The 25,116-nt window shown below is 46.0% G+C and overlaps 1 long non-coding RNA gene across 1 annotated transcript in view; it reads left to right on the forward strand.

The window, feature by feature from the left end:
- The first annotated feature begins 14,728 nt into the window (after positions 1-14,728).
- LOC139440113 (uncharacterized) overlaps positions 14,729-25,116 on the forward strand; it is a 47,476-nt gene continuing 37,088 nt past the window's right edge. The window contains exon 1 of the long non-coding RNA XR_011650167.1: positions 14,729-14,832. This is a non-coding gene — a long non-coding RNA (uncharacterized lncRNA). The remainder of the gene's footprint in view (positions 14,833-25,116) is intronic.

A 25,116-nucleotide genomic window follows, 5' to 3' on the forward strand; every position in this document is an offset into this window, starting at 1 on the left:
CTTCTTAGAAGAGTGTTAAGAAAATCCAACAGGAAAAGTAGATTATAACATTTCACCTTCATTGAGGTTTTGTTGTCAGGATAGCTCAAGAAAAATCAGGAGACATTACCTTTTATGTTTTCAAACTTATACCAAAAGGATAATATTTTTGAGAATAACTTAATGTATTCTCAGGTTCATGTGGATAACAGTTTCCTCTTCCATTTCTCCCCTCTCTCTTTTGTAAAAAGGAGCTCTGAGTAGATCAACACTTACTTTTTCCATTTCTTTGAAGTCATCATCTAGCTTGGTTCCTTCACCTCCTCCAAACTTCTCCCTCACTTTCTGTTGAAAATAGCCAAAAAAGATAATTTTTATAAATTAGGTTTCTTTTAAAGAGACATGGTAAAAATAGCATGCCCTTTTACCAGCATCATCTAATGTAATCCCACATCATGCTATGACATACGTGAATAGTCCATTTTCAGAGGATGAAACTGAGGCTCTAAGAGTTTAAACAGTTTACCATGAAGGACGGATTCAAACTAGCACCTTCTGAATTCAAGCCCATTACATTGATCTTTCGAATGTATAAATTATTTTATGACTAGTAAATAACATTTTTCTCTTGAAACTTCTGAGGGAAAACTGCCGCATACATGAATCCTTTGCTTCTGGTAAGGGATCTAACATGCTACCTAAGTAGAAAATTGCTGCTGTTTCAACCGATTCCTCAGTGGGCTATTGAACAGATAATGGCAGACATCTATCAAACTGATAAAAAAGTCAGCCAAGCTGATCTTATGTATTGTTGTTTTATAAAGCTCCTTGTAGCTATCTCCATCCATATGTACATAAGATGAACCACGTGGAAAGATGTAGGGGGCGTTTCTTTGGTACCAAATCATTTCTCATTATCAGACATTTTATATTAATTAACTTACATATACAAATCATTTTTCACATGGAAAATTCATGTGTGTAGAAAACCTAGATTTAGTATTCTATTCTGAAATAAACGTTCAAATTAAGTCTATTAAGAATGAATAGCGGGATGAGAAGGAAAATACTTTGGCTTCAGAGACAGGAAATTAAATGTTAATGACATAGACTTCATTCCTCTTAAAATCCTTCAGTATAAAGTTAGATGCTTTTCACTAATATGCCCCTGCATTGCCTAAGGTATCACACAGATATCAAAGTTCATTTTTCATTTCCTTCAATAGACACTGGGTTGAGGGTCTTTGCAGAGAATCCCCACCATGGCCAGACCTTCAGCACAAAGGGGTCTCTGGACATCTATATCTCCATCTCCTGGTCATGGAAGTCCATACGTTCTCTTCTAGAGCTGAGGTGTGCTTTTTCACTCTCTGTTCCATCTGTCCTTCACTCACATGTTCTGAAATCAAGAAACCCCTGAGAAGTGACTACTCGTGGAAAAGCCATGAGTCTGAGTTTTGACACCACTCTAGGCTGACATACAAGATGCCATTCATTTCAGGCCATTCAGGAACATGGCTGATGAAACAGCATGGCATGTTCTTACTCCCTGCTACTCTGTGGGTAATACCGAAGAGTTATGAAAATGAGACACCATAACACATTTAAGAACCCTTGTCTGAACCTACAATGTCAACAATAAGTCCTCATTCTCTCCCCGATAAAGTGTCTATTTATTGTATTCTCGTTTCTTTCATAAGGTTATTTAACTGCTGAGATGTTTAGTAACTCCTTGAGAAGAATCTAGCAATTTCATTAATATATTACAGTATTATGTAGAGAAAGGTCATTCATTAGAAGTGAAAGTGAATAAAAACCATTTTAACATCTTTGATTTGTACAACTGCGATACAGCTCTTACTAATCATTTGGTATGTATGCACTGAGAACTACCTAGAGCATATTTAATTTCTATCTGATGGTGATATAAATTAAATTTCCTGCCCATGGTAGTGACCTTCAGCTAGGAAGAGGTGGAACCAGGATCGGCAAGCAGTTCTCCCTCTAAGCCTTAGGCTTCTTTGCATTTGAGGCACAGCCTTGGAGAACTGTCCGTGGTGCTGGCCTTGTCTCGCTGAAGTTCCTTTAGCTTCAGATGGTCATAGTCTGAGTGACCACGTTAACTTTTTTTGATTAGAAAAAGAAAATATTTTATTTAAACCTCATTACTCCAACAATAATGCTGTAACTTTCATTCAGAAGATGAGATTTTCGGATCTATATCTTTTTCTTTCTCCCGGACAAATTTTTGAAGGTTTCTTTTAGGGCATGGTTGTTAGGAAGAGGCTTTTCTACTTTATTTCTCCCTAGGAAAGTATTTATTCTTAAGATTTAATGCATAATTTCTCTACATACAGAGAATTTGACTGTATAGGTTTGGCATTTTTTAACATTATATATTACAAGTAACCCTCTTCTTAGTTGCATGACTTTTCAGAATTTATTTTCCTTAATTCTATCATTGTTTTTGTTTTTATTTTTTTTAATTAAAGATTTATTTATTTATTAATTTCTCTCCCCTTCTTCCCCACCCCCATTGCCTGTTCTCTGTACGTATTTGCTGCGTCTTTTTGTCTGCTTCTGTTGTTCTCAGCGGCTGGGAATCTGTGTTTCTTTTTGTTGTGTCATCTTGTTGTGTCAGCTCTCCGTGTGTGCTGCGCCATTCCTGGGCAGGCTGCACTTTCTTTCGCGCTGGGCGGCTCTCCTTACGGGGCGCACTCCTTGCGTGTGTGGCTTCCCTGTGCGGGGACACCCCTGCATGACATGGCAGTCCTTGCGCGTGTCAGCATTGCCCGTGGGCTACCTCCACACGAGTCAAGGAGGCCCAGGGTTTGAATCGCGGACCTCCCACCTGGTAGACAGACGCCCTAACCACTGGGCCAAGTCCTCCGCCATCATTGTTTTTTTATATAGGTAATCTTTTTTGTTTAGTTAACTGACTTCTTTCAATCCTTTCAAAACTAATACAATCTGGACATAATTTGCCTAGATATATATTTTTATTTACTTTCAAAAGATATGTAGATCACACAAAATGTGACATTAAAAGCGGTAGGAGGTCCCGATGCCCCACCCCACACCCCACACTTATCCCACATCAAGAACTTTTTCATTAGTGTGGTACATGCATTGCATTTGATGAATACATTTTGAAGCACCGCTACACAGCATGGGCTATTACTTACAGTGTAGTTTAAACTCTCTTCAGTCCATCCAGTGGATTCTGGTAGGATATGTCATGTCCTGCATCTGTCCCTGCAATATCAATCAGCACATCTCTAAGTCCTGAAAATGCCTCTGCATCACACCTCCTTTTCCCTTTCCCTGCGTTTAGCAACTCCAGAGGCCACTGTGTCCACATCAATGATACAATTGCTCCTATTGCTAGAGTAAAAATAATTCCTGTAGTTGAATACCATTAACTCCACTCTAGTCCATATTTTCTTTGTCTATCCCTAGGGCCCTGGGATGGTGATGCTCACTCCTTCTATCGATTGAGAAGGGGCTTCTTTCCCACATGGCTGGTGGATGTGACTCTCGTGCCCACAGCCGTAGACTGTCTTGGTTCCCTGGTGTGGTTGTTGTCCATCCTCATCTCCCTCTCAGCTGACCTGGGTAAGTCCAATGAAGTGGAGTGTAGGTGGTGCAGCAACACCACTGAGGCTCAGGTGGAACCTGGACAGCCCAGAGATTGAAGTCTCCTGGGCATACAGCAAACCCAGCACCCACCAGAAGTTCAATAAAAAGGGACAGAAGAGGCACTGTGGAAAGTCATATCTGAGTCTAACTCCATCACAGGAGGACAAATTGCTAATTAGGGCCTACTCTTAAGGCACTGGACCCTGCATGTATCTGCCATGACCATAGGACGAGGGTGTCCCCATAGCCCCTGGGAGCACCACTACCTGGGGTTGTGTTGTGTCATCTTTGGCTGTCTATGAGATCCTGCTGAGAAGTGCTTAAGCACAAGCCCTCTGATGACCTCCCGACTCATTTTGAAGTCTCTTAGCCATATAAACTCATTTGTTTTTACCAATTCCCCTTTAATTCAAGGTCTTTTTCCAGCTGCATCACCAGCTCGTGCTTGGTTGTAATCCCTGGGTGCCAGGGAGCCTCGTCCCTGAGAGTCATGTCCTATGCTTGGGGGAAGGTAATGCGTTTATATACTGTTTATTTAGAGAGTGGCCATATTGGAGCAACGTGGAGGTATTTCAGAGGTAACTCTTAGGCAGCCTGCAACACTAGGCCAGCTGACACTTGAAGCGCAACAGGGTCATAAGCATAGTCCTCAGTATCAAGGGCCCATCCTTGGACCATCCTTCTTAGCTGGTCATTGCCCTTGCACTTGGGAGATTGTTGCTGTTCCATGGGGAATGTGGCAGAGTTCCCCAGATGGGAACCCAGCCCTCCATCAGTTGTAGTGTGAAACTCTCCCCACTAGGACAATACCCAATGAACATCCAAATATGTCTAAGTCATATGCTTGCCAATGTGAACTCCCTCCCATGCATCCCCATCAATGACACCCACACCAGTGCTCCTCCAGTGCCATAGCTGACTGCCTCTGCTATCCAAAACTTCTTAAAAAATTAAGCCTAATATATTGCCAGATTTCGTTAAGAGGAAAATGAAATAATACTGATTAGTTTAAGCATTACAATGCAAATACATATTAATTTAGAAAAAAGTAAGAAAACTTAAAAAAATTGGGGTATTGGAAAAGGAAAAATGCTACAAAAAATTTTTTGACGTTTTTCTTTTCATCACTGTAATAGGTGTTGTCTTGACTGTACAGTGTCAAGGCCATCTCTTCCATTTTTTCCTCAGGGTCTTACCTCTTTATTTTCTTCTTTATGTCTTCAAAGAAGTTTTAGGTCACATTAAAGTCACATACAGAACATAAGGAACTCCCATATACCCCAACATCCTCCCTTTATACCTTCCCCACCAATGATCTTTTTCCATGTGGACATTACATTTGCTCTACTGATGTGTAAGTATTGAAACATGGCTACTAACCATGGTCAGTAGTTTACATTTTGGTTTATATTTCCGACCGTACAGGTTTATAAGTTTTTAGTGAAATTTAACATGACCTGTATCCATCATTTGATGATCATGCAGAACACTTCCATTGCCCCCAGTTTCCCTCTTCCATCTATCCTATTCCTCTGTTCCCCTCCCCTCGGAGACCACCGTGACAATGACGCTTCACTACTTGAAGAACAAGACTCGTCGATACTTGCAACAATGCTGAGGGCTTGACACGCTAGTCTGTCCTCCCCCATTAGGTGTCTGTCACCCATGCTCTCGAGAGACACCCTCCCCTCTGTTTGAGAACATCAGGCCTCCCCAGGAAGTGGGTACAACCCCTTCCCACTCATTGTATGGCTCTCCACTCAGCAGTATAACACACTGTGACATGATGAGCACTCACACCCTCCCTAGAAGCCTGCTCCAGGTGCATTCTACGCCAGATGCCTCCTATTCAGCCCCCTAAACTAGTATTCCTTCCTTGTCATATTGCCAGAGTGTTTACTCAACACTGTAGTTTCAGCCACATACCTGTGAATCCCCAGTGTTCATCTGCCCCTTCCCCCAACATTCCCCTGAGTTCCATGGACATCCGATCCATCCTTCCCACCCTAGAAGTTGTGACGCTTGCACTGCTCAACCCAATGGTATACTTATACCCCTACCATATCCCTTCCCTGCGCAACTACTCATTTCCACGTTATCATAGATTTTGCCTGTGTGGGTATTCGCTCACAACCTTCTCTTTCCTGTAAACCTGTCTTCCAGACTGTAGCTCTCTGAGTCGGCTCGATTTGCTTAACTCATATCTGAGAGGTCACGTAATGTTTGTCCTTAAAGACGTGACTTGCTTCACTCAACATAAGGTTCTCAGTATTCATCCATGGTATCCCGTATGTTCACACTGTATTCCTTCTTACAGCTGAGTAGCATTCCATTGTATGTGTATCCCACATTTTGTGTATCCATTCGTCTGTTGAAGGGCATTTGGGGTGATTCCATTTGGGTATAGTGAATAATGCCAGTATGCATAATGCCAGTATGCATACTGGTGTGCATACATCTGTTCGCATCCTTGTTTTTAGTTGTAGGTATACACTCAGTAGTGAAATTTCTGGGTCATGTGGCAGATCTATAGTTAGTTTTTGGAGGAAGTGCCAATCTGTCCTCCACAATGCCTGGCCATTGTACATTCCCACCAGCAGGGAATGAGGGTTCCCCTTCCTCCACATCCTCTCCAACACTTGAAGTCCTTTCGTTTTTAATAGTAGCCAGTCTAATGGGTGTAAGATGGTATCTCACTATAGATTTGATTTGCATTTCCCTTCTAATTATTGATGTTGAGCATCTTTTCATGTGCTTTTTAGCCATTTGTATTTCTTCTTTGGAGAAATGTCTGTTCAAATCTCGTGCCCATTTTTTAAAATGGGTTGTTTGTCTCCTTATTTTGAGATCAAGGATTCCTTTCCATATGCTGGATATTAGGCTCCCTCAGGTATCTGGTTACCAAATATTTCCTTGCATTAGGGAGGCTGCCTTGTCACTTTCTTGAGAAACTTCTTTGAGGTACAAAAGGTTTTAATTTTGAGGAGGTCCCTTTCATCTATTATTTCTTTTTCTGCTCCTGCTTTGAGTGTGAAGTTCATGAAGCCATTTCCTATCACAAGGTCCTGTAGATTCTTCCTTAGGTTATCTTACAAGGTCTTTATGGTCTTGGCTTTTCTATTTAGATCTTTGATGCACCTTGTGTTGATTTTTATATCAGGTGTTCATCTCTCATTCCTATGCATATGGATATGCAGTTCTCCAAGGCTCATTTGTTGCAGAGGCCGTTCTCTCCCAGTTGATTGGGCTTGGTGCCCTGTCGAATATCAGGTGACTCTATACGTCAGGATCTATATCCCGACTCTCAGTCCAGTTCCATTGGTTAGTATGTCTGTCCTTGTGACAGTATAATGCAGTTTTGACCACTGTAGGTTTGTAGTATGATTTAACGTCAGGTAGTGCCCTTCCTTGATTTCATTTTCCTTTTTCAATATGTCTGTGACTGTTCAGGGTACCTTGCCCTTCCAAATACATTTCACAGGGAGTATTTCCAAATCAGTAAAAAATGCTGTGTTTATTTTTATTAGGATTGCATTCACCCTGTAGATTATTTCGGGCAGTTTAGACACCTTAATGACGTTTATTCTTCCTATTGATGGACAGGGAATATTTTTCCATTTGTTTACGTCTTCTTTGATTAAAGTGTTGTGTAGATTTCTGTGTTTGTCATTTACATCTTTATTTAAATGTATTCCTAAGTATGTGATGTTTTTATATTATTATTACAAATGACGGTTTATTTCTTGATTTCCTCCTTCTATTGGTCATTATTGGTGTAGGTGTTTGGTTTTTGCACAGGTGTGCGGGGATCAAGCCGGGTAGTAGGTGATTGGGTGCCTGTGGCTGTCCGTCAAGGGTAGGACAGGCCCCCGTAGGGGCGTGGCGTCCCGGAGCGGGGCGGGAGCTCATTGGCTCAAGCGCTGGCGCCGACGCAGACGCTCCGCCCCTCAAGCCCCGCCCCGTCCCGGGCCGGCGGCCCCTAGAAGAGCTGGCGGCGTGTGGGGCGCACGAGTCCCTGCTGGGTGTTCCGGGGGCGCCGCCCGGGAGCCCGAGGGCGGGGGAGCGTGTGGTCGGCGGGCGTGGGGGCTGCGGGAGCGCTCGGCCCTTGCCCAGGGACCCCGCCCGTGTCCCGCCCGGGTAGCGGTAAGTTTGGGACGGAGTTGGCGTCGGGGCGGGACAGGCGGGCGGGGACCCCCCGGGGCGCGGAGAAGGGGGCGAGGAGCTCCCCGCTGGCGGCGTCGGGGGCGCGGGTCCCGGGAAGTCGTGCGGGGCCCGGGTCCTGCGCGCCCTCAGGGCCTGGTGGGGCCCGGGCGGGGCCTGGCGGGGGCGCTGCTTCCGGGGCGGCGCGGGGCCGGGGGCGGGGGTGCAGTCGAGGGGGCGCGGGGTGCAGTCGGGGTGGGGCGTGGTGCACTCGGGGGGTGGTGCAGGTTGCAGTCGGGGGGGGGGGGGGGCGCAGGTTGCTGTCGGGGTCCTGGCCCGGCGGGACTGTGGTGCCGGGCCCGTGGCACAGTAAGGTCCCGGGGGTTCACGGGAAGGGTGGCCCGCCCTCACCCCCGCCCCTCCTGCGCCCCCCATGGTCCTGAACACCCCCACGGTCCCCCGTGTCCCCCCCAGGGCCCCTCTGGCCCCTGAATGTTGCCCCCAGGGTTCCTCCAGTCCCACAGCGCTTCCTCCTCCCACTTAGTCCCCCCTCTTCCTCACAGTCCCCCTTCCTGCAAGGTCCTACCCCCCCAACGCTCCCTGTCCCCCCCACTCCCGCCTGTCCCCCCCCCACTCCCTCCCCCCCACTCTCCCTCCTAACCCCCGCTGTCCCTCTCCACACCAGGTCCCTCCTTGGCTCCCATGGTCCTTCCTGCCCTCACCCCAAAGTCCCTCTTCCCCGTCTACTGTCCCTTTCCCCCAAGACCACCCCCCCGTTGTCCCTCCCCAAACAGGCCGTCCAGCCCCCCCTTGGTCCCTGACCCTCCAAAGTCCCCTCCTTTATCCCCCCCATGAACCAGCCCCCATCCACTGTCCCTCCCCCACACAATGTTTTCTGCCCCCCCCAAGGCTCCTGTCCCCCATGGCTCCTCCTGTCCCCCCACTCTCCCTCCTCCTCCCGCAGTCCCTCCTGTCCCCTCCCAGGTCCCTCTTCTTCCCCGCACAGTACCTCCTGTTTCCTGATGGTCCCTCCTGGTGCCCCACGCTCCCTCCATCCTCATGGTTACTCCCACCTCACCAAGGTCCCTCACCCTCAAGTTCTCTCCTGCCCCTTCACAGTCACTCCTGCACCCCTACCTTCCCTTCTCCCCCACAGTCCCTTCCCCCAAGGTCCCTTTAGCCCCCTCACGGCCTCTACTTCCCTCCACGAACCCTCCTGCCCCCCCACAGTATCTCCTCCCCCGCCAAGGTTCCTCCTGTCCCCCCCAGGTCCCTCCTATCCCCCCATGGTCCCTCCTTCCCGCTTACTGTCCCCCCATTGTCCCTCCCCAAACAGGCCATCCTGCCCCTCCCATGAATCACCCCCACACACAGTCCATCCTCCCCACAATCCTTTCTACCCCCACATGGCTCCTCCTGCCCCCCCCTTCCTGCCTCCCCCATGGCCCCTCCTCCCCGGCCAAGGTCCCTCCTATCCCCCCCATGATCCCTCCTCCCCCGCCAAGGTCCCTCCTATCCCCCCATGGTCCCTTCTCCCCCGCCAAGGTCCCTCCTATCCCCCCATGGTCCCTCTTATTCCTCCATGGTCCCTCCTGCTCCCCCCACGCACCTCCTGGTGTGCCATTCTCCCTCCACTCCCACGGCTCCTCCCTCCTCCCCAGGGTTCTTCCCCACCCCCATGGTCCTCCTCGCCCCCGCGGTCCCTCCTACCACCTCCACACTCCCTCGTGCCCCCCACAGTATCACCTCCCCTCGCGGTCCCTGCCTCCCCACAGTTCCTCCCCCACATGGTCCCTCATCCCCCCCACGGTCCCTCCTGCCCTTCCACAGTTCCTCCTCCTCTCCTACGGTCCCTCCTCCCCGTGATTGTCCCCCCACCCACTGTGTCCCCCCCAAAGTCCATCCTCCTCCATGTTCCCTCCTTCCCATGATCCTCCCCAACCCCGGTCCCCCCACATGGTCCCTCCTGTCCCCCCACCGTCTTCCCTTCCTCCAACTTTCCTTCCAGCACTCCCACGGTCCTCCTGTCACCCCACAGTTCCTCCTGTCCTCCCAAAGTCCCTCTTTCTCTCTCCCCCCATGATTCCCCACCCTCAGTGTCCCCTCAAAGTTTGTCCTCCTCATTGGTCCCTCCCGCCTATGGTCTTCCCTGCCCATGGTCCCCTCCAAGGTCCTTTCTCCCCCCACTGTCCCAGCTGCCCACCCCCACATTCCCTCCTTCCCCCTCAGTCCCTCCTGCCTCCCCTTGGTCTCTCCTGCCCCCCACAGCCCTTCCTGCCCCCCATGATCCCTCCTGCACCCCTGTGGTCCCCCCTCCCCTCCATGGTCCCTTCTCCCTCTCCACAGTCCCCCCTCCCTCCCTGCACTGCCCAGGGTCCCCCATGGTCCACCCCTTGGCCCTGCCCTGCACCCTCCTGGCCCTCCCAGGTCCCTGGGTGCTTCCCCTTTCAGCGCCCCCTTGCCAAGGCCCTACACTTCAGATGGCCCCTGGAGCCAGGCGGAGGCTGCTTCTCCCTCTTCTCCTCCCACCTGGAAAGGCCAGGCTCAGGGACTGGCCTGCAGCAGTGGCTCTTCCAGGGGTCACTGCTGAGGGGGAATTGGGGGCTCCTGGGGAAGGGCTCCTGGGAGGCCCAGGGGGAGCGTGACTGACCCCCGGTGTGTGCCTGCAGGGAGCACAGTGAGTGGGGCCCTCGCGGGAGGGGCCTCTGGGTGCAGGTTTGTGCCCGGCCTGGGAGCTTTGCAGGGACCACCACAGTTTGCGTCTAAAAGTGTGTATCTGGCCCCAGAGGTCTGCAGGTGTGGTTCCTCTTGCTCTCAGGCATTTGTGTTCTTTGGGTCACAACCCTGGTGAGTTTCTTGAGCCTTTCCTTGTCTGTGTGTCCTGTTTTACTGCTTTCTGCTTTCTGGATTCCACAGGGCAGGTGAGGGCTGGGTTCTAGGGCCCACACCGCTGTGTCCCCTTCTGGCTGTGGCTGCACTGGAGCCCCTGGACAGCCTCAGGCTTGGCTTTCCTCAGGGCTCCCCTTGGTCCCAGGACACTCTTTCCTTTTGGTGGTGGTGACAGGTTTTCTTAGAAGTGTGGTTTCCTGGAGTAACGCTGGGTGGAAACGGTTGGAGAGCTCTTGCTCAGGTGATAGCTTGCTAGGGCCGGAGGAGGGCAGCTGGCCGGTGGGGGCCACTGAGTTTGGGTGCCTGCTAGGACCCTCTGCACAGCCTGGGAAAGGGCGCCTGCTGGTCAGACCGCCTGCCCGAGGCTGCTGACGGTCCCAGGGGTGTGCTGAGCATTTCCAGGAGCTCCAGGAGCCTCTCCTTGGCAGGGGGGTGACCTGGGTGTCTTGGGGACACCACTGTCGCCTGCTTTGTCTACCAGGAGCAGTCACCCAGCTGGCCTTAAAGGAGCCTGGCTGCAGAGGACGCCTCTGTGCTTACTGTTCTCGGCCTCTTAGAAGAGTTGGTCCCGTTGTAGGGAAGCAGCTCAGGGCTGTGGAGCCGCTGCTCTCACTCAGGACAGATGGCTGGACCTTCTCAGCCCACCCCCTTCTCTTGTCCCTTGCACTTCCCCCTGCACTTCTGAAGGTGGTTTTCACAGGGTTGCCTCCTGGAAGGGGAGCCAGGCAGGGCTGCTGGGGCCCTGTCACTTCCATGCAGATGACCACGCTGTTCTCCTAGTGCCCTGTCGCTCAGCAGATGCTAAGTGTGACGAGGAAGAATACAGTGCTACTCTCAGTGGTTTTATAAGAAAACCGTAGCAATGAAATCTTTAGATGAGGATTAGCAGTCCTTTTTCTTTTTTTTTAACAAATTAATTTTATTGATACATGTATGTTTTAACAATTCCGTTTTATTGATATTAAGAAAGCCTACAAGTCATTCAAAGTGTACAATGCATGGTATTTAGTATAATTACATGGATGTGCATTCATTACCTTGGTCATCATTAGAATATTTTCATTATTTCAATAATAAGAAAAATAAACTAATGAGAAAATTCTTCACACCCTCTGTTTGCCTGCTGGATATAACTTCCCTTTCTGGCAGCTCCAGCACAATTATTGATGTATTAAGCAGTTTTATTGAGATATATTCACAACGATATGAACTGTCCAAAGCGTGCCATCAGTGGCTTTTAGTATAATCACAGTGTGGTGCATTCATCGTTATAAAAATTTTTAGAATCTTTTTCAGTACTTTAAAAGGAAAATCTCAAGCCCCTTAGCAGTCATTCCTTAGCCCTATATAACCACTAACCTAACTTCATCTTTATAAACTGATTTACATTTTCTATCAGTGGAATCATGCAGTATGTAGTACTTAGAGTCAGGTTTCTTTCCCTTAACATAAGGGATATATTAATATTTTGTAGTGTTAACGTACATTTGTTCAATTTCAAAAATTACACTGATATACGCAGTTTTATCCATATTCATATTTCACACGTGATTTTTCCTATGCTAAAAAAGAACGTTTTGGTTACTCTATCTCTTTTGTTACCTCTGTTTCTTGAGCAACAGATGACATTTTAAAGTCTCCAAACTCAACTCTTCGGTGTAACCTCATCTATTTTCTTTTTCTTTTGTGCATTTAATAATTGAATATATAAACAATTTAAAGAAAAGAAAACACTTGAATAAAAACAATACAATTATAAATTGAATATATTGGGTATCTGATAAGTTTTTTCCAATCCTACATTATATTACACGATACGTTTGGTTCATAGTCAACACAACCATATAGTATTTGATCTTTTGTGTCTGGCTTGCTTCCCTCAGCATAATGTCCCCTAGATTCAGCCGTGGTGTCATGCGCTTTATGACTTCATTTCTTTTTACTGCTGCATAATGTTCCTTCATGTGACTACACCGCAGTACGTTTATCCATTCATCAACGGATGGACACCCGGGGTGTTCCCAACTTCCGGCAATAGCGAATGATACTGCTTTGAACATGGGTGTGCTGATGTCCGTTTGTGTCCCTGCTATCAGGGCTGTATACCCAGTAGTGATGTTGCAGTGTCATGTGGCAAGTTTATCTTTAACTGCTTTAGTAACTGCCAAACAGTCCTCCACAGGGGGTGTACCACTGTGCTTTCCCACCCACAGTGAGTTAGCGTTCCTGTGTCTCCACGTCCTCTCCAGCACTGTGGTTCTCTGTCTGTGGCAGGATCACTGGAGTGGGATGTCAGGGACGGGATAACGTGGGAGGAAGCCCACCTCGCATACATATAAGGCCCATAAATGTACGTTCGTGGGGCATCGCCTCGGTGGATGGAGGTTCAGACGGTAACCGAAGGAATGTCAAATTCCCATCCTGGGGAGCTCTGCCACGTTCTCTAAGACGTCAGCAAGAATCCCCCTAGAGTACAGGGACAATGACTAGTGGAGGAAGATGGTCTCCTGATGGACACTTGATATTGATGACTGTGTGTGCTTATGAACCTTCACACTCGAAATTGAAACTTAGCCTTCTGTTACAGGGTGCCTAAGAGTTGCCTCCTGGGAGCCTCCTCGTTCCTCACGTGCGGCCTCTCTCTAAGCCAAACTCAGCCTATAAATACATTGTCTGTCCCCCAGTGTGGGATATGACTCCAGGGTATGAGACTCCCTGGCACCGAGGGATTACTACCAAGTACCAACTAGCAATGCCACTGGAAAAAGACCTCGACCAAAATGAGGAAAAGATAAAAGAGAAATCAGTTGAGGTGCTAAGAGTCTGCAAAGGGAGGTGAGCCCAGAGGTTATCCCAGGGTTGATGCTTATGCATGTCTCAGCAGGGTCTCTCACTGCCAAAGTCGATGCTACCCCAGAGAGCTGGTGTCCTGAGTGTTCTGAAACATCCAGGCGCTGGAGCCAGGCAGACAGCTCAGGAGTTTGGTGCCCTGCCAGTGGTCCCTACTTTGGAATTTATGGTCCCGCCGAGTGCACTGACTTGGGCCCAGTTGTTTCCCCACACGTGGCTCTTCTGTCCTTCTATTTATGTCTGTAATTAGCACTGAAGTTAGTCCTGTAGAGGCCTGCGTGTCCTCCAGGTAGGTTGTAGACAGGCCTTGGTGGGCTGCTTCCAAGGGCAGCGTGGTGGGGAGGTGCCTGAGATTAGATAGGTAGAGGTGCAGATCTGTTTATGGATGCACCGCCTTTTGTTATCCATGCTCCAGCTCATAGACGTGTGTGTTTTTTTTCCTCCAGTTTTGGCTGCCGTACAGTTGCTCTAGGAATCATTGCACGGATACAGTTTCGTTTGTTTAGGAAAGACTTTTTGGAGTGGAGTCGGGATGAATTACGGTAAGTTCACATTTTTAAGAAACTGACAAAATGTTTCCCAAAGTGGCAGCACCGTTTTGCATTCTCACCGGAAATGTGTGAGGATTCCAGTTTTTCCACATTTTCTTTAACGGTTGGTATTACGTCTCTTGATTTTAGCCATTTTATTATCTATAGCAGATTTTAGCATGTATTTCCCTAGTGATGAAAAGGATCATACGTTTCTCCTTTGGTAAATGTGTATTCTCGTATTTCTCCCATTTTTAAGTGCTGTTTGCCTTTGTTTTAAAGAAGCATACAGTTCATCCACAGTGCACAATCGGTGGTATTTGGCACAATCACAAAGTCATGAGTTGATCCCCTCAGTCATCATTAGAGCATTTTCGTTAGTTCAATAATAATAATAAATGAAAAAAACAACTAGTAAAATACATCACCTCTTGATCTCTCTGTGCTTCCCCTGCTGTCCGCAGATCCCATTTCTAGGTATTTTTGCACAAATACTTTTTTTCCCTCTATACGTTGATTTATAGTGACATCTTACGTAGATGGAATCATACGTTATGTTACACAGTGCAATTAGGTGAGAGTAGTGCAAGCCTCCTGTATTTGTCCCGTTGTGTCTGGCTTGCTTCACTCAGCATCCCGTCCTCCAGTTCATCCATGTTGTCATCGGATTCACGACTTGACTTCTTCACACCCCGGCACGATGTTCCTCCGTGTGAATACAGCACAGTGTGTTTATCCAGTCACCGGCTGATGGACACCCGGGCTGTTTCCGGCTTCTGGCAGTTGGGATAACGGCACTCTGAAGGTAGGTGTGCAGGTGTCTGACATGTCAGTGCTCTCAGTTCTCCTGGGAATATGCCCAGTAGTGCTGTTGCAGGGTCCCGTGGCAAGTCTATATTCAGCTTCTTTAGGAACTGCCCGACAGTCCTCCACCGTGGCTGTGGCCTTCTGCATTCCCACCAACAGTGAATAAGTGTTCCTGTCTTTCCTCATCCTCTCCAACACTTGCACTTCTCTGACTTTTTCATAGTGGCTATTCTGATAGCTGTGAAATCACATCTCATTTTGATTTGCGTTTCTCTAATCATTAATGATGTTGAATATTTTTTCATGTGTTTTTTGCCATTTGTATTTCTTCTTTGGACAAATGTCTATTCATGTCTTTTGCCCATTTTTCTATTGGGTCGTTTGTCTTTTTATTGTTGAGTTGTTACATCTCTCTCTATATCTTGTACATTAATCCCTAATTGGACATGTGGTGTCTAAGTGTTTTCTCCCATTGAATTGGCTGCCTTTTCCCCCGTTTGATAAAGTCCTGGGAGGTGCAAAAGTGTTTAATTTTCAGAAAGTCCCATTTATTTAATTTTTCTTTTGTCGTTTGTGCTTTGGGAGTAAGGTCCAAGAAACCACCACATACTACAAGGTCTTTAAGACATTTCTCTACATTTTCTACTAGTAGTTTTATGGTCCTTTTTTTTTTTTTACAGAAACAATAAATGTATAATAGTTGTGAACTTAAAAAACATGTAACATCTCACTCTACCACCAGTAACTTGTATTGTTTTTAAACCTTTTAAACTAATGATTAAAGAACATTGTCAAAATATTACTACTAAACAAAGTATTTTTCCTCTAACCAATACAATTATTATCTTTATATCATTTATATATGAACATACATAAAAAAGTCTATAGCAAAAGTTGCGAACTTACAAAGCAAACATGCATAACGTCATGCAGGGGTCCCATACATCAACCCTCCACCAAAACCTTGTATTGTCATGGGACGTTTGCTGCAAACTATGAAAGAACACTGTCAAAATCTTACCACTAATCACAGTTCTTATCTTACATTTGGTGTGTTTTTTGGCCAAACCGCCCTATTATTTTTTAAATATGTATATTTTTATGACAAAAGTTGTAAACTTATCAAACAATTATGCACATGTGCAGAAATCTGATTATTGTCATGTCCATAGCATACATTTGGCTCACTTTTCCATACTGCCTCAGTATCAACACAGTACATCTTTTGCATAGATGCAAGAATAGTATATTATGACTACTAACCACAGTCCATAGGTCCCTCCAACTGTATTATTCCCATGCTTCTCCACATTCCCAACACCTGCCCTGGTAATATACATTTGTTGTAGCTCACAAAGGACACTCGTGCATCTGTGCCATCAACCACAATTCTCACCCACCTCTTGGTTTACCGTGCTATCCAGTTCCTAGATCATTCCCAAGCATTCCGTCAATTGGCATTTACATAACTAGACTACGATTTTCAGTCACATCCCCATTTATAAAGTAGCTGTTACTCACTGTGTGTTACCATCCACTCTATACATTTCCCCAATTTTACAGCACAGCTAACTAAAACTTCTACATACATTAAACATCAGTAGCCCACTCAGTTCCCCTCTTTTCTCCTTCAAGAATCCACCCCCTACCACTCGGTCTTGAAGATATTTTCCAATAATTTCTTCTAGAAGTTTTACGGTTCTTGTTTTCATTTTTAGTTTTTTGATCCATTTTGAGTTAATTTTTGGATAAGGTGTGAGATAGGTGTCCTCTTTTCCTTCTTTCAGCTATGGATGTCCAATTCTTTCAGCACCGTTTGTTGAATGGATTGTTCTGCCCAAGCTGTGTGAGTTTGACAGGCTAGTCAACAATCACTTGACCATACCTGTGAGGGTCTGTTTGTGAACCAGAAATTTGGTTCCATTGGTCTATTGTGTCTGTCTTTAGGCCAGTACCACGCTGTTTTTACCACTATAGGTAGGTATTATGATTTAAAGTCTGGAGATGAGGGTTTGCTTTTCCTTTTTATGGTGTTTCTGGCTATTCAAGACTCCTTTCCCTTCCAAATAAATTTAATGATTGTGTTTTCAATTTTTTCTTTAATGCTGGTGGAATTTTTATCAGGATTGCATTAACTCTGTATATCAATTTGAGTAGAACTGGTATCTTAATGATATTTAGCCTTCTAATCCATGAGCATGGAGTGTGCTTCCAGTTATTTAGGCCTTTTTTAATTTGTTTTAACACTGAGGTGCAGTTTTCTGAATACAAGTGCTTTCCATCATTGGTTCAGTTTATTCCTATTTGAGTTTTATCTGTCGTATTATTTTCCCCACTTTTTTGACACTCTTGGTTACTCTTTTTGATATAATCTTCATTTCTAGACTCTCTTCCAGGCCTCTCTCTCCTGTCTTTCTTTTGCACACCCTTTAGTATCTCCTGAAATTCTAGTCTCTTGCTTAGACATTCACTCAGTTTCTGTTTATCTGTGAATATTCTAATTTCACCCTCATTTTTGAAAGGCAGTCTTGCTGGATATAAGATTCTTGGCTGGAAGTTTTTCTCTTGTAATATCTTTAATATATCGGACCACTGTCTTCTTGCCTCCATGGTTTCTGGTGAGAAATCCGTACTTAACCTTACTGAATATCCCTTATATGTTATGCATTGGTTTTCTCTTGCTGCTCTCAGAATTCTCTGTCTTTGGCCTTTGACGTTCTGATGAGTATGTGTCGGAGTCGGTCTATTCGGATTTTCTCGGATGGGAGTATGTTGTACTTCCTGGACAGCGATACCTATTTTCTTCAATAGGGTTGGGAACTTTTCTACCATTATTTCTTTAAATAGTCCTTCTGCCCCTTTTCCCTTCTCTTCTCCTTCTGGGACACCCATGACACATATGTTTGCATGCCTTTTGCTGTCATTTAGTTCCCTGAGACCTTTTACAATTTTTTTCCATTCTTTTCTTCAACTCTTCTTTTGTAAGTTCACTTTCAGAGGCCATTTCTTCAAGCTCACCAATCCTTTCTTCTGCCTCCTCAAACCTGCTATTATATGATTCCAATGTTTTTTTTAATTTCATGAGTTGCACCTTCTTCATTCCCATAAGATCTGCTATTTTTCTATGTCTGCTTTCAAAGTCTTCTTTGTGCTCCTCCAATGTCGTCTTAATATCCTTAATCTCTTTAGCCATCTCATTGAATTTATTAAGGGGATTTGTTTGAACATGTATAATTAGTTGTCTCAACTCCTTTATGTCATCTGAAGGCTTATCTTGTTCTTTTAACTGGGCCGTAGCTTCCTGTTTCTTGGTGTGGATTGTAATTTTTTGTTGGTGTCTTTGCATCTGGCTTCCTAGAGTATTTATTCTGGGTGCAATCTTTCTCTTTAGTTTAGGGCTTCCTATCCTTCCTCCCTTGCTGATTGTGCAGTAGGAGCCAAGCATGTAGTTGTTGCTGTGAGCTGTGGAGTTTCAAGCCCCCTTCATTGCGCCGGGACCAGTGAAGCTTCTTCCAACTTTCTCCTTTGCCAGGGGTAGGGACAGAGTCACAGCCCCTGTGACTGGAATAATCCACGTGCAGGCCTAGACTGTAGTTGCCCAGAGAGACTGATGGAGCCTCACATCCCTTTCTCCCCTGCCTGGGGCAGGGATGGAGCTGCAGGTGTGGGCAGCAATCTATGCAGTGCGGGTCCTAAGATGACCACAGTGGCGCTGGTAGACTTCTGATTTTCAGTCTGTGCCAGCCAGAGTTCCCTGCAGTTACCTGTACAGGCTGGTGCAGGGCTCCTCAGTGTCCTCCCTGCCAGAGGCAGGGCTGAAACTTAGGCAGGCTGCAGGCTGATCTGCGGGAAAGAAACTGGTTCCTGCTGACCCTGAGAGTTTCAGTCAGCCCGGCTTCCCCTCAGGCTGGGGGTGGAGTCAGAATGGCGTCTGCTGGCCTGTTTCTGACTTTCGGCTTGGCTCGTTCTCACCCTTCCTGTTCCCAGAGTTATCTCTTAGCCAGCCAAGTCTCCCAATCAGTAGGTGAAATGGGCAGCCAACTGTCTTCTCCTCCTGTTTCTGGGAAGTGGATCTTCCAATTCCTGTCACAGAGCAGCTCCTGGGGCGGCTCGTGCCGCCAGAGTAGGATGATCACGGGCCTCCCTGGCTTGGCCGGTAATTTCCCAGAGAGGCTGGCTCAGGTCCCCGCAGCTTCCTCCCTGCTGGCTGGCGGTGGCACTGGGGCCTAGGCTGGAGCTGCAATGTGATCTTGGTGGGAAGAAGCCGGTCCCCGCCAGCACTGGGATCCTCAGTCCACCCCGCTTCCCCTCGTGACAGGTGTGGAGTTAAGATGGCAGCTCCCGGCCTCTTTCTGACTTGGACAGGCTCAGACTTCTCAGGATTATACTGTAGCCCGCTGAATTTCCTCATCAGTAGCTGAAGTTGGTGCCCATCCATCTCTTCCTCACCCATTTTTTAAAAAATTGTATTTACTTATTTATTTATTTATTTCTCTCCCCTTCCTCCCCCACCCCGGGAATCTGTGTCTCTTTTTGTTGCATCATCTTGTCATGTCAGCTCTCCGTGTGTGCCACACCACTACTGGGCACTCTGCACTTTGTTTTGCGCTGGGCCGCTCTCCTTACGGGGCACACACCCTGCGCGTGGGTGTCCTGCGTGGCACGGCACTCCTTGCGCACATCAGCACTGCACATCGGCCAGCTCCACACGGGTCAAGGAGGCCCAGGGTTTGAACTGTGGACCTCCCATGTGGTAGACGGACGCCCTAACCACTGGGCCAAGTCTGCCGCCTCTCACCAGTTTTGGGAAGTGGAGCTTTGATTCCAGCCTCGGAGCTGCTCCTGAGGCGGCTTGTACCTCCAGTGGAGGATGGCACCGGCCCCCAGGGTGTGGAGCCTCTACTTACGAGTCTTCTCTGCAGACGGGCATCTCCTCCTTCCACTCCCCCAAGGATGTTGCAGGAAGCTCTTCTGGCCTACTGGAGCCCCCAAACAATGCTTCAGCTGGCTCAGAGAGCTCTGGGTGTTTGCTAACTGCCCTGCAGCAGGAGCGGACTGTAGGAGCCCCTTACTCCTCTGCCATCTTCCTGGTTCTCCGGTACTTGCTTTGACATTTAGGTGTTTGATCCATTTTGAGTTGATTCTTGTATAGAGAGTGAGATAGGGGTCTTTTTTAATTCTTTTGGTTATTTATAACCTGTTCTATAGGAATTTGTTGAAGAGTCTGTTTTTTCCCATTCACACAGACTTGGTAGGCTTGTCAAAAACTGCTTGACCATAGAGGTGAGAGTATATTTCTGTACTCTCAATCTTATTGCACTGATTGGTGTATCTCTTTTTATGGCAGTGTCATGCTGATTTGTCCACTGTAGCTTTGTAATATGTTTCAAGGTCAGTGAAATTTTTCCTACGTTGGTCTTCTTTTTCAGAATACTTTTGGCGCCTCGTGTGCACTTTCCCTTCCAAATGATTTGGCAATTGTCTTTCCTATTTCTGTAAAGTAGACTGTTGGAATTCTCATTGGTATGGCAGTGAATATATCAATCAATCTGGGTACGATTCACCTCTTTATGATATTTAGTCTTCCAGTCCATGAACACGGAATGTCTTTCCAATTGTTTCGGTCTTTTTAAATTTCTTTTGGCATTGTTTTGTAATTTTCTCCTTATAGGTCCTGTGCTGCTTTTGTTAAATTGATTGCTAGATGTTGGAGTCTTTTTGTTGCTCTTGTACATGAAATTTTCCCCTGATTTCCTCCTCAGGTTGTGCAGCACTAGTGTACCTAAACATTACTGATTTCTCCGTGTCGATCGAGCTGCCTGTCACTTTGCTGAACTCAGTTATTAGCTCAAGTAGCTTCGGTGTAGACATTTCAGAATTTCCTAAATATAAGATCATGCCTTCCGAAAACAGAGTTTTCCTTCCTCTTTTCTTATTTGGATGCCTTTATTTTTTTCTCTAGTTGCTCTACCTAGAGCTTCTATTGCAATGTCAAAGAACAATGGTGCTAGTGGACATCCTTGTCTTGTTCCCGGTCTCAGAGAAAAAGCTTTCAGCCATTCCCCCTGGGTACGATGTTAGCTGTGGGTTTTTTCTTATGTGCCTGTTACCATATTCAGGAATTTCGCTTCTACTCATCTGTTTTGAAATGTTTTTATAAGAAACAGTGTTGGATTTTGTCAAATGCTTTTTCTGCGGTGATTGAGATGATCATTTGGTTTCACTCCGTTCACTTTGTTAATGTGGTGTATTACATTGATTGATTTTCTTGTGTTGAACCAGGTTTGCCTACCAGGAATAAATCCCATTTGGTTTTGATAGATAAGTCTTTTGATGTGCTGCTGGATTCGATTTATAAATATTTTGTTGAGAATTTTTGCATCAATCTTAATTATAGAGATTGGTCTGTAATTTTCTTTTCCTTCCAGTGTCTTTGTTTGCTTTGTTATTACGGTGATGTTGGCTTCCTAAAATGTGTTGGGTTATTTTTCTTCCTCTTCAATATTTGGAAGATTTTAAGCAGGATTGGTGTTAATTCTTTTTGAAATGTTTAGGAGAATTCACCTGGGAAGGCAGATGGTCCTGGAGTTTTCTCTGTTGGGAGATTTTTTAAGACAGATTCAGTGTCTTTAATTGTAATTGGTTTGTTAAGTTCTTATGTATCTTGTAGTGTCAATGTAGGTTAGGTTGTGCATTTCTAGAAATGTGCGCCTTTCATCTAGGTTGATTAGTTTATTGGTATACAGTTTCTGGGAATGTCTTCTTAGGATCCTTTCTAGTTCTTGGGTTGCCCCTTTTCATTTCAAATTGTATTTAGTAGGTTTTTTTTTTTTTTTTTTCTTTGTTAATCTTGCTAGGAGTTTGTGAATTTTACTAATCTTCTCAAAGAATCTGCTTTTGGTTTTGATTTTCTCTTTCTTTTTCTTCTCAATTTCATTTATTTCTTCTCTAATCTTTATTATTTCTTCTCTTTTCTTTGAGGATTGGTTTGCTGTTCTTTTTCTAATTTCTCATTTTGTTCACTTAATTCTTTGAGTTCCGCTCTGTTCTCTTTATTAATACAGGCTTTTAGGTCTATAACTTTGCCTCTCAAGACTGCCTTTGCTGCATCCCATTAGTTTTGATAAATTGTGGTCTCATTTTCATTTGTCTGATTTCACTTGCAATTTCTTCTTTCACCCAGTAATTATCTTAGAGTGTGTTGTTTAACCTCCACACATTTGCCAAGTTACCTTTTTCCTGTCTGTTATTGATTTTATTTCATACCCCTATGATCTGAGAAGATGCTTTATATAATTTCAATCTTTTTATATTTATTGAGAGCTGTATTATGCCCTACCATGTGGTCTATCCTGGAGAAGGATCCTTGGGCACGCATAAAGAATGTATATCCCAGTGAATTTGAATGCTGCCTTCTGTCTATGTCTGTTAGGTCTAACTCATTGATCGTATTGTTTCAGTTCCCTCTTTCCTCGTTGGTCTTCCATCTAGTTCCATCTAATGATGTGAGAGGTATTTTGAAGTCACCAATGATTATTGTAGAGATGTCTGTTTCTCCCTTCAGTTTTCCCAGAGTTTCTTTCATGTATTTCGGGGACCTCGGTTAGGTGCGTAGATATTTATGCCTGTGACATCTTGTTGGTTGATTGTCCCTTTTGTTAATATTTAATGGCCGTGTGTATCTCTTCGTACTTTTTTGCATTTATAGTCTGTTTTCTCCAATAGTAGCATAGCTACCCCTGCTCTTTTTTGGTTACTATTTGGATGGAGTATCTTTTTCTGACCTTTCACTTTCAGGTCTCTGGTTTGGCATACCGTGTGTTTACGTATTGCTTGGCTGAGTAGCCTTGGTATAAATTTCCCCCGAAGATTGACACTGATGGAGAAGAGAGGGGAGGGTCTAGGACTCTGGGATGGCAGAGGTGATACCACACTTGGGACATGTGATGAGTCGGAGTTGTGAAGGAAAGAGGTTGACATAATGATTTCATGATATTATATATTTTAATGATTCATTATGACCCCTACCCTCAACACTGTCCAGTACCGACAGCTGCATATCAAGAAATGGCAGCTTCCTGGTGCTTTTCCTTTTTTCTCTCTAATAACTTTTTTTAAAAAGATTTATTTTATTTCTTTCTCTCCCTTCCTCCTTCCCCCGCCCCATTGTCTGCTGTCCCTGTCTGTTCCCCGTGTGTTCTTAGGCAGCAGCACTGGGATACTGCGTCTCTTTTTTTGTTGCGCCATCTTGCTGCATCAGCTGTGTGTGTGGTGCCAATCCTTGGCGGGATGCACTTTATTCACGTGGGGCGGCTCTCCTTGTGGGGCGCACTCCTTCTGTATGGGGCAGCCCTACATGGGGCCCCCGTGCGTGGCGCAGCACTCCTTGTGCGCGGCGGCACTGCGTGTCGGCCAGCTTACCCCACGGGTCAGGAGGCCCTGCTGATTGAACCCTGAACCCTCCATAAGTAGAGGGACGCTGTATCAGTTGAGACACATCTGCTTCCTGCCATTTTTTTTGGTAAAGCCACTAGCAACCTTTACTTTTGCCTTTAAATTTAAAATAAAAGATTGTTTGATTTAAAAAAACATACATTTTTTCACTTTAGTAAATTATAACCTAAAACAGTTATAAAAAATACTCTAAAATATAATAAAACCCGTTATATTTATTTTAATTTTAATATTAGAAAATAAAAAAGGAACTTATCCATTCACTCATCCCAAGTGATCACTGCAAGTACATTTTCCTTCAGGCTTTGTTTTCGTTGGTATTTTACATACATATTATTACAGAATTTTATGTAACCTCAGTTCGGGACAAGGTGCCATGGGGTGACCTGGGCCCTGAACAGGCCTCCACTGGGGCAGAGGGCCCTCAGCACTTGGGCAGCTCCCAGTCGCGCCTGCTGAGTACCCACTAGATAGAAAGCTGGGCCAGAGGAGCTCCCCTGCTTGCATGGGGGGGCACCCCAGAGTGCCTCAGTCTTTATTATGGGTTGCATCGTGGCCTCCACAATGACATGTCAGGTCCTGATCTCCTACACTATGGCTGTGAACTCATTTATGAACATGACCTTCAAAGATCCCATTCACGACAGTGAAGCCAGTCTGCATAAGGGTGGACCTCAACTCAGTACGACTGGAGTGCTTGTAAGTAGAGGAAATTGGGACCCACTCAGGAGTGGGAGACAGAGAAGAGATGGCCAGGTGGTGGAGGCAGGGATGCAGTTGTGCGTTGCTGGCAACCTGCCACCAGAATGCTGCTGACCGTAAACGTGATCCTGCTGACATGCCGATTTTGGACATCTAGCCTCCCACCCTGCAAGACCATAAATTCCTGTTGTTTAAGGCAGTGAGGCAGTGGTATTTGTTAGAGCAGCCCAGCAAGTGAAGAGTGTTAATGTAACCTTTCCCCTGGAAAGCTTACCCTGAGGCAGTCAAGGCCACCCCAAACTCTCCACCCCTCTCAGTACTTAACTGGTGAAACTCCTTGTTGACCTTAAGGTGATTGGGAGGGCAGGGATCAGTCCTGCAGGACTGATGTTGAACAGTTCCAAGCACACACTTCACCAGAATGCATTGGGAATGGACATGTGGCCTTACAGTAGAGCCCTCTCCTTGTCTCTGTTGGCTGAAAGTGACTCTAGTGGCCTGGAGAGTCTGGTACAAGTCCCCAGCTTCCTCCATGTTGGAGTCGTGGCTTGAGCCCAGCCTAGGTCAGCAGTCGCACCTGCGTGGGAAGAAGCCTGTCCCTACCTTCACTGTGAATTTAAAGTAGCCCTGCTTCCTCTTACGCTGGAGGCATTGTTTAAATGAAGGCTGCCAGTCTCTTTCTGAGTTGTACAGATCAAATCTTCAGCTGTACTTCATCCAGCCAAATTTACTCATCAGTGACTGAAGTAGGCACCCAGTCATTTCTTCCTCCCCTGTTTATGGGACATGAAGCTTCCAACTCCATCCAGGAACTAGTTCCGAAGGCATCTTGCCCTGCCAGTGGGGACTGGGCACCAGGCTCCGCAGCATGTAGTGCTTTCCTCATGAATCTTCAGTGCAGATATGCAGTCTCCTCCTCCCGTTCTTCCAAGGATCTTGTAGAATGCTCTTCAGGCCTCCTGGGTCCCACAAACAGGTTGAATCGCCAGGTAGCTCTGGATGATTCTTAACTGCCCTGAAGGGAACTCCCTACTCTGCCAGCATCTTACCCTTCTTACAGTACACGTATTCTCCAGGTTCCCTATTAAGGAAACTAATTAGTGCATTTCATGCAACCACTGATTCA

Source organism: Dasypus novemcinctus, chromosome 12 (assembly GCF_030445035.2).
Source record: "Dasypus novemcinctus isolate mDasNov1 chromosome 12, mDasNov1.1.hap2, whole genome shotgun sequence".
Taxonomy (NCBI): domain Eukaryota; kingdom Metazoa; phylum Chordata; class Mammalia; order Cingulata; family Dasypodidae; genus Dasypus; species Dasypus novemcinctus.